At 42.7% G+C, this 13,286-nt stretch overlaps 1 long non-coding RNA gene across 1 annotated transcript; it reads left to right on the top strand.

Annotated features, from left to right (window-relative positions):
- The first annotated feature begins 1,024 nt into the window (after positions 1–1,024).
- On the top strand, positions 1,025–7,707 carry LOC308595461. Its single transcript, XR_014012042.1, has 3 exons — positions 1,025–3,130; positions 3,482–3,516; positions 7,506–7,707. It is a non-coding gene; the product is annotated as an uncharacterized lncRNA (long non-coding RNA).
- Positions 7,708–13,286: the final 5,579 nt, after the last annotated feature.

The raw sequence follows: 13,286 nt of genomic DNA, 5'->3' as shown, positions 1-13,286 counted from the left end.
AGTGAAAATTCATGGGAGGAAAAGAGGCGGCTCAGACTCAGCTGCCACTCTAGCAGGCCAGGGCCGGTTTGAGCCGGTTGAGACTGGTTGAGACTGAGCTGGAATGAGACATCAACTGTTGTTTAGGCTGAGGTTCTGCCGCACCAAAGCTGACTGGAATCTCTGGACTGGATCACTCCCAGAAGATCCAGGAGCCGCAATCCCTGCTAGAATATGCTACTGGAGCCAGAGCTCAGAGCAAGTGCCAGTAGCAGCAGGGTTGCATGGAAGCTGTGGACAGGCTTTATGCCTGGAGATGGAGTTTTTGCCTGCAGGAAGGGCAGCCAGAGCTGCTCCAGCTCAGAATCCAACCTGGGTTTTGTTTCTCTCCGTCTTCCAGCTAGAACTGGTTTAGGGGGAAAAGAGGCCTCTCAAGTATCGGTTTTCAGGGAGAGCAGCTGGTGTGGAACCAAAGTGTGGGGGAGGGGTGCCAGCTTGTCTGTGAGCACAGAGTGAATGTGGGAAAGGTGGGGGGGGAGGGGAGCATTTTCCTTTTGACTCTCACACGCATTCACAATAGAAATGTGCTGTACAGACACCAAAAGGAGAGAGCCTGCCACAAATACATTTCACAGAAAACCCCACCTTCACATATAGTCATGTGCATAGGCGCCGACTCCATGGGGCTTGAGGGGGCTCGAGCCCCCTCAAAAAATTTTTTTGGGGGGCTCAGCCCCCCCAATAATCTCGGGCGGGCGCCCTTCCAGCAGAGCGCCGCTGCCGTCCCCCGCCTCCTCCCCACCTGCTCCTTCGCCAGCCAGCCAGCCGCGCGCCCTAATCGGAGAGCCCCGGCCGGAAATCCCGCGAGAACAGGGGAATCCCGACTGGCCACACCTCCCAGCCAGCCAATCGGCTGGCTGGGGGGCGTGGCTTGCCCTACTTAGGGCCGGAGCCACTTTATTTGCATATTCATGAGCTTATTTATTATTCATGAGCTTTCCCGGGCCCCCCCAATATTTTTTCTAAGTCCGCGTCCCTGGTCATGTGTGAACAACATACAGGCTGCACACCTCCCATAGCTTCACATAAAAACAAAGTAATGAGGTTAAACATCAGTGTGTGATATTCCCCCCCCCCCAAGCACTGAGGCAGGCAGAATGCCCATGTGCAGAACAAAGGTCATATTGCATCATGCACAAGAAATGTGTGTGCAATACCAGAATTAGAAGCATATCTTTATAGCTCCACCGACACAAATATATGGACAACACAAAATATACATACCCTAGAGTGATGCATGCGCTTCTTGATAAAAGTACTAATATAACTTTAAAAACACTGCAAAGTACATTAGTGTTGATTATCTAGAAAGTTAAGGGTCTATTATTTTTATTCTTCAATTGTTCATTTGTGCCATAATGTAAATATCCTGTTCTAAAGACAAGTTTCTGCTTGTAAACTATCCTTTATATATTGTAAAATAATACATGTGATTCACTGGTATGGGAAGATGCATGTTCTGTCTAGCCCATTCTTAACAAAATCAAAATCTTTCCTCAGACTGTGCCTCCTTTTTGTTTCAAAAGTAAAATTATGCAAATATTCTTGTGTTACCCTTGGATATGCCTTCTCTGTTGTTTCAAATTTTAACAATTGCCCACAACTACTGAAAGTCAAAATTGCCTCTGGAAAAAACTAATAGTCACAAGACAGTGGTAAAACTTTATTTTAAATATACAAAAATAAGAATCTCAAATGAAAGATATGTGCGCCCACACACACATGCACACACACATCCCACATATTCAAGACTATAATTTTTACATCATGAATGAATAAAAAATTGAAGTGTGATATTCCACAGCTATTTTGAATTTTTTCCCTAGCATCCAAGGATGGAGCCACATATTACCTTGAGAAACATGTGTTTCATATTTGATGAGGTAATATGAATACAAGAATAGGGGAGAATCAAAAAAGTGGGAAGGTGAGGTGTTTAACCCTTCCCATGCCAACCAGTTCTCCTACTCATTTACACACTCACACACCAACACATCAACTGCTTCCCCCTAGCTAGGCTTATTCTGGTCTCAGAACTCAGTCAGGGGGAAATGGGCTCAAAATAGCCAGAGGAAGGAAACTTGGCAGGAAGTATCAGCAGGCAGGGGATGGGTTAATACATTCTCCTCCTCCTCACTGTTCTTCCCTGAAGCATTATCAGATACCATCAATCACTGATTTAGCCCGGTTGTTTTCCTCTTTCCTTTGTGTTAATCTAACTGTGCTTTCACTATGTACAGGTTTCTCCATACCTAAGGAAGCAACAGTATTATTAAGACATTACAAAGATTACTTTCAGTCCATTGACTTGCTGGAATCATGAACAACTTTTCAAAGAAAAAGCAAATAAGTTTAACTAAGAATTAGCTCGTGTCACATTGTCATTTTATGAAGAAGCTACAATATCATTATAATAATACTGCCTGTATCCTGGATTTAACATATGAGCAAAGTGCTTGAAACTGTCTTGCGAAATCTGGTTTTGATTAATAGAATCAGAGTGTTTGCAGGAAAATACCTCAAAAGGTCATTTAGTCCAACCCCGTGCTGATGCAGGAAATCCCTGATGGTTACCATTCAACATCTGCTTAAGAACTTCTGTCCCACTGACAAATAGAAGTTCTTCTGAATGTTAACCTAAATTCTGTTTCTTGTAGTTTGAACCAAATGGTTCAGGCCCCACTCCCTGGAACAACAGAAATCTATGTAACAGCTCTTCAACTATGCAAATATGGCTATTACAGGTGGCAACAATTTTGCACAGAACACCCATTCCTAGCCCCCATGCATGTCAGCGGAGTGCACATAAGCCTGCCCTACACCTGCTTCACCTGTTCTGTCCCACATTCCGCCCACTTCTGGGTCCAAAAGGACCCATGTGTTGGCAGTCACGTCAATTGGATGCACACAAAATGGTCACAATCTGTATAGTGCCTCTAAATCAACCCTTCTCTATGCTATATATACCCAACTCTTTCAACCTTTCCCCATAGGATGTAGTCTCCAGGTCTTCATGATCTTTGTCATCCTCCTCTGTATACATTCCAGTAATCTTAAACTGCAGTGCTCCGAACTGGCCATGATACTCCAGGTAAGGTCTGACAAAAGCAGAATAGATTGGTACCATTGCATTGTGTGATGTGGTCAATATACCTCTGTTGAATCAACCAAGAATTGCACTAACCTTTTTAGCTGCTGTATCACACTGCTAACTCATGTTTGTTTAGATTGTGGTCTACTAAAACCCTTGGATCCTTCTCATGGGTACTGTTATAAAGTCAGGTGTCATTCATAATGTATTTGTTTGTTTGGTTCTCCCTCTAAAATGAGATTTTATAGCCTGCATCTTTGCTAGCCCAAAGTTTGCAGTATCCTTTTTGACCAAGTTACTTTCTTAAGACATTTGGAACCTTTATCTTATTCAATTTTTTTCTGCCCACAGATGGAGACTTATTTCCTCTAACGTCTGAAAACTCTGTGAGTAAAATATTCACTTACTAGCTATGCTAAGTGTCTGTGATTTATTCTAGCCTAAGTATTTTTGTGGGGAACATTTGTTTAAAGTGGATAAAGGCAGATATAAATCTAACCAAGTTTTATTGTGCATGGAGCAATCACCATTGTACTGACTCTGCTACAAGAGAGTAAGAATCTCTCTTTCCAACACAGATTCTCTCACCCTATACAGTGAGCTAAATTACGCAGTACTTGGTCTCATTCATTGAGGAGCACATCCCCCATGTCTGGATGGTCTAGGATAAGGTTGAGTGTATGAGTTGCTGAGTCATACACTCCTATTGGTTCAGGAAATATGCCTACATGTAGAGATGGGTATAATAGTCTCTAGGTTATTGCTTTCATTATGTTTTGTCCTATCCTGGTCTTGTCCCTTTCCTGTCCTACTTGCTGTCAGGGTCTGACTCTGAACTGTGAGAGTCAGGGGAAGAGACTGTGGGTTAAACAGCATTAGCTAGCATGGTAATAGTGTTAGTGTATCTCTGTACATATATATCTTTACCTCAAAGACCATAAGAACTTATTATAGTAGATAGTAGCGTTTAGCTTTATATTGTGTTTGGAGACAATAAACACTTTGCTACTTTGAACTTTGTGGGAGAGAAATTTTCCCCTTAAATGGGGACTCCGGAAGAAACTGTTCTGCTGGAAGCAGGAAACTCTGAAAACTCTCTGAAAACTGCTGGGGCTCCTCATACTCTGCTGATACAACACACTGTTTGAGGTGTGGTGAACTACCAACTGACTTTCACAAGTCACCAACAGACACCCACCTTGTGGGGGTAATAATTATACATTTTATCTGTATTGACATTAGCAGAGTAATTTTTAAGATCAATGAATCATTACATTTGTATGCCCCCTTATGCTCAATGCAGCTTACAACATATACAAAATTATATAACTGCAAACATAACAAAAGTAGTAGTCATAAAAATACACAAAACATCAGAAAGTACGCAACCAAATAGAACCATTTCCACATAAATCATAAGATACAAAATGAAGATACAAAAACAGTTATATTACTAAGAAATAGTTTAATTCTACATAGGAGGTAACTTTAGACTATGAAGGTTTTATCTCACCCCCAGCTGATATGGATCAACAGAATTTAGAGATAATTGTTTCTACTGAAACTAATATACAAGCTGATGAAACATCCTGCAAGGCAGTCCACATATGTTTGGCTCTTGGCAGGAACCAAATGATTTATATCTGTGAGTCTTCAACACCCAAGGCTGTGATTACCCGAACCTTCTCATCCTGGCATGTCCAGGCTTCTTCATCATCTGGGGGTTCAGTAACAAGAGTCCAAATTCCCTCTCTCTCCAGGAATATCTCCATTTTATAACTCCAGTTTGAGTAGTTTGAACTATTCAGTCTCTCAAGTGACAACCGGAGTGCATTCCTTGAGCCATAGTGATACCACCACATACTTCACCAACAGGCCACTATGCTCTCACCTTCTTGTAGACCAGACCAGCAAACAGAACTTGAGAAGCTGCAACTGGAGCACTCCAGACTCTCGCTGGCTGACTCAGGCTCTTGCAGATGTGTCCTGGGCCCATAACCTGTTATTATTTCTGAAAGTCAGTTGGCCCAAAACCTGTCAGACATGGACCCACCGTCTATTGATACTTTACCACACTTCAACCAGTGTGACCAGTAGAGTTTGCTCAACTCCAGAACATCAGAGTTTTCCTGATTTCCAGTAGTCAGTTTTCTCCAGAGTTCCCACTCAAAAAACCTCCTACCCTACTCAGCTGAGATTAAAGTATAAAGTGTTTATTGTCTCAAGAGACAAGATAAATCCACTAACTGCTATAATACTGTTCTTCTGGTCTTAGAAGTAAAGAAACAAGCATACAGAGAGATCCACTAGCACTTCACCATGCTAGCTCACACTGCTGTGTACACCTAACACAGGGGCTCCCAGACTCTCCCCCTGTCGCCCCCAGATAAAGAATGCAATGCAACCTTGACTTTTATACCCATCTCTGCATGTATGCACATTCCTGAGATAAAATGAGGGTAGATGAGTCAGCAAGTCAGACTTTTGGCCTTGTAATATTGCTATGCTACCCAGTACACCTGGTGTTCTATCTCTAAACAAGATAACAAGATCCAAACGTGGGGGGCATGCTAGCTCAAGACATAGATCAAGCAATTAGTGCCATTTCACACCTTATTCAAATTACATCAACAAGCTACCTATATCTTGTACTTTCTATATATACCCTAATCTTGCCAAGTGGTAGCAAGATTCCAGAAGTCTTGGCACTTTACCAGGCACAGTGGAGACTTGTGTCTTTAAAAACTATTGTTTATTTTACACATATTTACACCTGAGGGGGTGCACAACATTGCACCCTAATAGTGTCTCTTGTTGCTTCACTCATGGCTTCAGCAAGCTTGGATTCAAAGCAGTAGCCTGTAATGGCCCTCAGTCTCCCAGTGCAACCTCTCCCAGCCAGTGTGCATGTAGTTCTTCCTACTTTTATTCTTCCCAGCAGCTTTTGCAGAAAACACCACCTCCTCTTCTGCTTCCAGCATCCCCTCTGTTACCCTGGCAACCTCAATTTCAAAAGCCTCCTGTGAAAAGCACTTTTCCTGTGGTCACATCACAGTCCCTGCAATCCTGGTAGCCTCCCCCTTTCTTGTCTGATGCTGAATGTCTCACCTTTGGCAGGGCAGTTGCCTTTGTTTTTTGATGGCACCTCTTTAAGACAATCTCCTGAGGGAGCTGGCAACTTCAAACTCCACATTTGCTAATTTAAAAAACTATGGGGAGAACCTGGCACCCAGGAATTTTAGGGGATCCTTGCCTCCTGCAAACCCATAACAGAATTAAAGCACTGCTTTCCATTCAACCCCCAAAATGTTATGTCTGACAAAATCTGTGGTAGATGTCCACTATCCCAATTTCTCTGCTTTTATTATAGCTGGGGGGAGGGGGCTGATAAGGAAGGTAGTCTAACCTTATCAATCACATGAGCCTGATTTGTGGCACATCATTTATAAAATTTGATAATGGAGGTTCCACTCACTATCATCAAACCTTCCAGACACTGCACCAATCAATGCTGCTCTTCTCAAATACCATACTCATTTTCCCCAATTTGGGCCTTACGTTCACTTGCCTTAAGTTCCTCCCACATTCAAACACTCCTGATTCCATGTCTCCATCCCTCAGTATTAATCAGGCTGGCAAAATACCATAGTTTTCTACATGGAAAATTTCTATTAGTGATTTTGACTCATTGGCTGGCAGCTGGCCCACGCTACACTGAGATGCTGTCTAAAGCATGGAAAAATATTGCAGAAAGATGTGATTTTGACATCAAATATCACATCTTTCTAGTACAAAATGATTGGATCTCCATATGTGGCAAAAGGCTTTGAACAGAAACAATCCTGAGGTACTACTACAACACTGCATTTCCCTCATGAAGCCACTATAATCTGAAGCAACTAAAATATCTGCATTTATAATTGTCTCTGTTCTTTCTACTATAGGCTAATATTTATATTTAATTATTTTATTAAGCCTATTTATTTCTAGGCTGTCACAAAATGTGCCAGAGACGGGTGGATAGCATCACAATAAAAACAACAGTTAAAACAGCAATGTACAAATAGACAAATAGCTATGACTACATCCTGCTGGATGAATAATTTGATATTATCTCCATAGCTACTACACCAAGATAAACTGTTCCAAAACTCACCATGTTACCTCTTACTCTTTGTGATAAAATCTTATTGTTTTAATTACCTAGTATTGCCATATAATACATGGAGTTAAAAATAATCCATATACTTAAGCTTTCTAATGTTAATACCACTGTCCCAACTGTCACTCTGTCATTTCAAACTGCCATCTTCTGTTGATTCCTTCAGTTAGCACCTAGTTCTGAACCTCTTTTCCATTGACTATTTATCCATAGCATTCTATGCAGGCCGGCTGAATGATGTTTTACTGACCTGCAGACAGTTTTTCCGGGTCATGTGGCCAGCATGACTAAGCCGCTTCTGGTGCAACGGAACACTGAAACCAGAGCAGCGCATGGAAATACTGTTTACCTTCCTGCCGGAGCAGTACCTGTTTATCTACTTGCACTTTTTTGGCGTGCTTTCAAACCTAGCTCCTGCTAGCTAGGTTGACAGGAGCTGGGACCAAGCAACGGGAGCTTACTGTTCAGTTTCGGTTTCAGTTTCTATTAATTGGTTCTCGTGGGAAACTTGCAGATTCTAGCTTCACCAATTAACTCCAGCTGGTGTCAATTTACTCTTGGCAGAAAGCCCAGGTCTGCTTGACCTAGAAACTACTCACTCTGATTGGTTAACGAGCAGCACTCAACTCTGTTATCTAGGGATTGCTAGCACAGTTTGGTGTGAGGTGTGTTAGGAGTTAGAAGTGCTGTGTATGGTTATGAGAGAGAGAGAGAAAGAAAGAAAGATAGGGTTTATTTTGCTTTTATTTGTATGCAGAAACTCTGCTGGTTTTATTTTTCCTTTTAATAAATCCTGTAAATAGTTCTTCTGAGTCTAGCTGACTAGTCATTACTGCCGCAACTAGCTTCTTTGCTGTGCAGGAAAACTCTGCTACGTTTGGGCTAAAGCCAATAGGGCTATGCCTGACACTCCAAAGTTCCATGAGGTTATGGGCATTGTGCTGCCAGCCTGAGTTGCGGTGGTGTCAGCATCAACGGCGTTGGTTCCAGTAGTTCCAGAAGTTGTTGTTCTCTGGCTGGTTCCTGACCGTGGTGAGCTGGTGACGCAGTGGACACAAGGACAACAGCTGCAGCGTGTGAGTGCTGGGTGCTGTGGTTCCTGTTTTCTCTCTCGGTGGTCGTGAGTAGCTGGTTCCGGGTTCCAGGGACATCGCTCTCAAGATGGCCTCACAACCAGGTCAGATGGCTTTTGAGCATCTGAATGACTCCAATTACTTGCTGTGGTCGGAACGCATGCAGGCAGTGCTGCAGAGGGATCGTCTCTGGCAAGTGGTGAGTAAGTTTCCTACGAAGCCTGATGATGAAGACCTCGATAAAGACCAAAGAGCAAGGGCCACAATTGTCTTGGGGCTGGAAGATTCCCAGTTGCCGTATGTGAGGGGAATCAAGACAGCTAGAGGTGTGTGGCAAGCACTTAAAGAACTCCATGTGCGTGAGACAGCGGTTTCCAAGCTGTTCATTCGCAAGGCATTGTACAAGGCAATGTTACAGCCTGGGGTTACAATGCAGGAACACCTACACAGTTTACAGTTAAAGTTTGCTGCGCTCCAGGAAAGAGACTGTGCGTTAGACCAGCAGGAGAAGGTGGCTATTATTTTGAGTTCTCTCCCTGAAAGCTGGGATAATTTAGTTTTGTCTCTAGAAGGTATGCAGGAGCGTGATTTATCAGTCAGTTACGTTACTGGGCGTTTGATTGAAGAATGGCAGAAGAGGCAAGAAAGGTCGTTGGCTGCAGAGGCTTCTACTGGCGGGCGGTTTGGAAGGAGTTCTCATGCCGTGCCAGAGGTGGAGCAAAAGCAGCGTACCGGTGAGGAGTCAGCGTTTGCTGTTAGGCGTTGTTTCCGATGTGGGTCTTCAGCGCATCTAAAACGACAATGTCCGGAGTTGGTCAAGTCTCAGTTGCCGGTGCAGGAGCAGAGACGAGATCAGCAGCAGCAGCAGCGTAAAAGGAAATTCTTCAAACGAAAACAGTCGGCTCAGCTGGTGACCGGCGAGGTCAAGATTGCTGATGAGAAACAAGCGGTCTGGGTGGTCGATTCGGGAGCATCTCGCCACATCGTAAATTCAGATGAATTGTTTGTTTCCAAGAACTCAGCACAGCGCAGCCAGGTGGCTCTAGCAGACGGAAGTACTTCCGAAGTGATTTCGGGGGGTGCAGTTTATGTTCCTTGTCTTCGTGAATGCCTGCAAAATGTACTTTGTGTGCCTTCATTAAGGAGCAATCTGATGTCTGTAGATTGTTTGCTAAAAGCTGGGTTTAAAGTGTATTTTGAAGGAGACAGTTGCATTATTAAGAAGGCCGGTGAGATTTTAGGCACTGCTAAGTCAGAGGGAGGCTTGTTTTGGCTTAAAGCAGGATCTCAAGTTGCAGCAGTAGTCAGTAAATCTCAGCCTGCAGTGAATAACAAAGCTATACATGACAACTGTGTGCACTTATTGCATAGGAAAATGGGGCATGCTTGCTGGAAAAGTGTACTAAAAATGTCTGAATTGGCTGATGGGGGTAATTTAAAGAGTTGTAACAAGTACCTTGATTGTAATGTTTGTAAAAAGGTTAAAACCCACAGAGTCTCTTACCCCAGAAGTGACAGAGTTAGTGAGTCACCGCTACAGCTGGTTCACATGGACGTAATTGGTCCATTTGCTGTAAGCAGGGGTGGATCGCGCTTTTCACTAACAATTGTGGATGACGCCACGCGTTACTCCTGGGTTTTTCCCATGAAGAATAAGGGTGACGTGTTCACTAAGTTTAAAGGCTGGGTGGCATCTGTGGAAAGATTTCTGTCCATTAAACTCAAAAGGATTCAGACGGACAGAGGTGGCGAATTTATGTCAAATGCCTTTAAAGATTGGTTACAAAAGCGTGGCATTGGGCATAGAAAAACAAACGTTTTTTCCCCAGAGGAGAATGGCGTTGCAGAACGAAAAAACAGATCTTTACAAGATATGATGTTTGCCATGCTTGATGATGCTGATTTACCCATGTCTTATTGGGGGGAGAGCATGCTCACCGCGTGTTATCTCCAAAATAGGCTCTTTCATCAAACAATAGGTACAACCCCGTACTTTAAATTGTTTCAGAAAAAACCCAAAATTGACCATTTGCATGTGTTTGGATCAAAAGCCTGGGTATTAATTCCGAAACAAATGAGGAAAAAGGGAGATCCTAAGACCAAACAGCTAGTGTTTGTGGGTTACCAGGAGCTGGGAAAAGGTTTCCGCTTTGCTGAAGGGACAAATGGCATTGTGATCTCCAGGAATGCCAGTTTTTGTGAACATAGTGGCTGGGAGAGACTACATGCCAATACTGAGGTTTGGTTTGAACCTTCCCAGGAGCTTCATGACTCTGAAGGTAGACACAGGGAGTCAGAGTCTGAGGGGGAGGAAAGTTCAGATAAGAGCTCTCAAGAAAGTGAAATTAGCCAGAGCCCAGTTGCTAAGCAACAAAAGAGAGGTCGTAGTTCTGAGGAGGAAAGTGGGTCAGAAGAAAAATTTTCTCCCAGAAGATCTAAAAGACAAAACAAAGGAGTGCCTCCAGTGCGTTTTTCCCCAGATACTGCAAATGTGTTTAGTGTAATTGCAGAACCCAAGAGTTTTCAGGAGGTGTTAAAGTTACCAAAAGAGGAGGCAGAGCGCTGGAAACAGGCAATGGAGGAAGAGATGTCCTCTCTGAATGAGCACAAGGTTTTTACACCAGTAGCAGCGCCTGAGGGGGCAAAGATTGTAGGCTGCAGGTGGGTGTACAAACTTAAACCTCTGGTGACAGGAGAGTACAAATACAAAGCTCGTTTAGTTGCTCAAGGATATTCTCAGAGGCCTGGAAAAGATTATGACGAGACTTTTTCCCCTACTGCTAAGGGGGACAGTGTAAGGCTGATTCTAACGCTTGGAGCAAAGAGAAAACTCCTGTTGAACCATTTTGATATTCAGACTGCATATTTACATGCACCAATATCAGAAGACCTGTATCTAGCCGAACCGCCTGGTTATGAGACAGGTTCCAATAGAGTGTTGAAATTAAACAAAGCTCTATACGGTCTCAAACAGGCTGCAAGATCTTGGAACAAATGTTTCCATGAGGCCTTAGTGTCATTTGGTTTCAAGCAGAGTACAGCTGACAATTGTGTTTATGTACGTGGTACAGGCAGTGCTCAAGAGTTTTGTCTGATTTATGTAGATGATGTATTGTATGCCTGCAAAACAGATAAACAAACTAAAAGATTTGCCAAGCAATTGTCCAGTAAGTTCAAAGTGAAGGACTTAGGCCCGGTTAGGACATATCTAGGGTTGGAAGTGTGCTGGGCCCAAGATGGCAGCTGCCTAATTAGTCAGCAGAACAAAGTTAAACAACTACTGACTACATACAGGATGCAGGATTGCAAAGGGGCAGCGGTGCCTATGGATCCAGGTTTCATAAAAACACTTCATGTAGATGAGAGTCCTGAATTTGAACATCCTGATGTATATCACTCTGTAATTGGAAGTTTATTGTATCTAGCACAGTGGTCCAGACCTGATATTAGCTATGCAGTAGGCATATTAAGTAGATTGGTCTCAAAACCCACACTAAATGCCTGGAAAGGGGTAAAACAAGTTCTGAGATATCTCAAGCAGACAATTGGCTATATGTTACAATTAAATTCTTCAGAGGATGAAATGTTGAGTTGCTACTGTGATAGTGATTGGGGAAATTTGCCGGATAGAAAATCTGTCACAGGACTAGTCATAATGGTCGGTGGAGCTTTAATCAGCTGGCGGTCACGCAAGCAAGACGTTGTAAGTGTGTCATCAACGGAATCAGAGTACGCCGCATTGAGTGAATTGTGCAACGAGGTGATTTATTTCAAGCATTTGATGGCAGATTTAAATGTAAATTGTGGAGAACCAGTACAAGTTTACATTGATAATCAAGCTTGTATAACATTAAGTAAAACAGAGGGTTTCAAATCGCGTTCCAAACATATCTCTGTAAAATACCAAAATGTACGTTGCTGTGTACAAGACAATGTAATCACCTGTACTTATGTGTCAAGTGAAGAAAATGTAGCAGATGTATTAACTAAACCATTGGCAAAGATAAAGAACAAGCGAATGTGCAAGGGTTTAGGTTTGCTGGAAAAATGATCTTCTACATAGGTGTATTTGGTGTTAATTGTTCAGCAGAATCTGTGAGGGGGTGTTCAGTTTCGGTTTCAGTTTCTATTAATTGGTTCTCGTGGGAAACTTGCAGATTCTAGCTTCACCAATTAACTCCAGCTGGTGTCAATTTACTCTTGGCAGAAAGCCCAGGTCTGCTTGACCTAGAAACTACTCACTCTGATTGGTTAACGAGCAGCACTCAACTCTGTTATCTAGGGATTGCTAGCACAGTTTGGTGTGAGGTGTGTTAGGAGTTAGAAGTGCTGTGTATGGTTATGAGAGAGAGAGAGAAAGAAAGAAAGATAGGGTTTATTTTGCTTTTATTTGTATGCAGAAACTCTGCTGGTTTTATTTTTCCTTTTAATAAATCCTGTAAATAGTTCTTCTGAGTCTAGCTGACTAGTCATTACTGCCGCAACTAGCTTCTTTGCTGTGCAGGAAAACTCTGCTACGTTTGGGCTAAAGCCAATAGGGCTATGCCTGACACTCCAAAGTTCCATGACTTACCCTGTCGTGGGGATTTGAACCGCTGACCTTCTGATTGGCAAGCTCAGTGGTTTAGACCACAGCGCCACCCGCGTCCATATATATATAATTACTGAGCATTACATCCATATTTGGTTATGCCAAGTAAGCTCAATATCTGTGTTTCTTTGTGAGCAAAGGTTTGATTTATTAGTTTGCAATCCTAAACACACCTGTAAGGGCATAAGCTCCAGTGAACTTCTGAATAAAGAAGCAATGCATTGTGCTTTTAATCATCTAAACCATCTTAACAAACACTCCTTAAATACAAATAAAATGTGTAGCTCTCTGTAGATTAATATATATTTTTTTAAATCACCAAAGAAAAAA

This window comes from Podarcis bocagei (genome assembly GCF_964188305.1).
Source record: "Podarcis bocagei genome assembly, chromosome: 10".
Lineage (NCBI taxonomy): Eukaryota > Metazoa > Chordata > Lepidosauria > Squamata > Lacertidae > Podarcis > Podarcis bocagei.
Note: the sequence above shows the minus strand (reverse complement) of the source record. Positions and strands in the feature narration are given on the sequence as shown.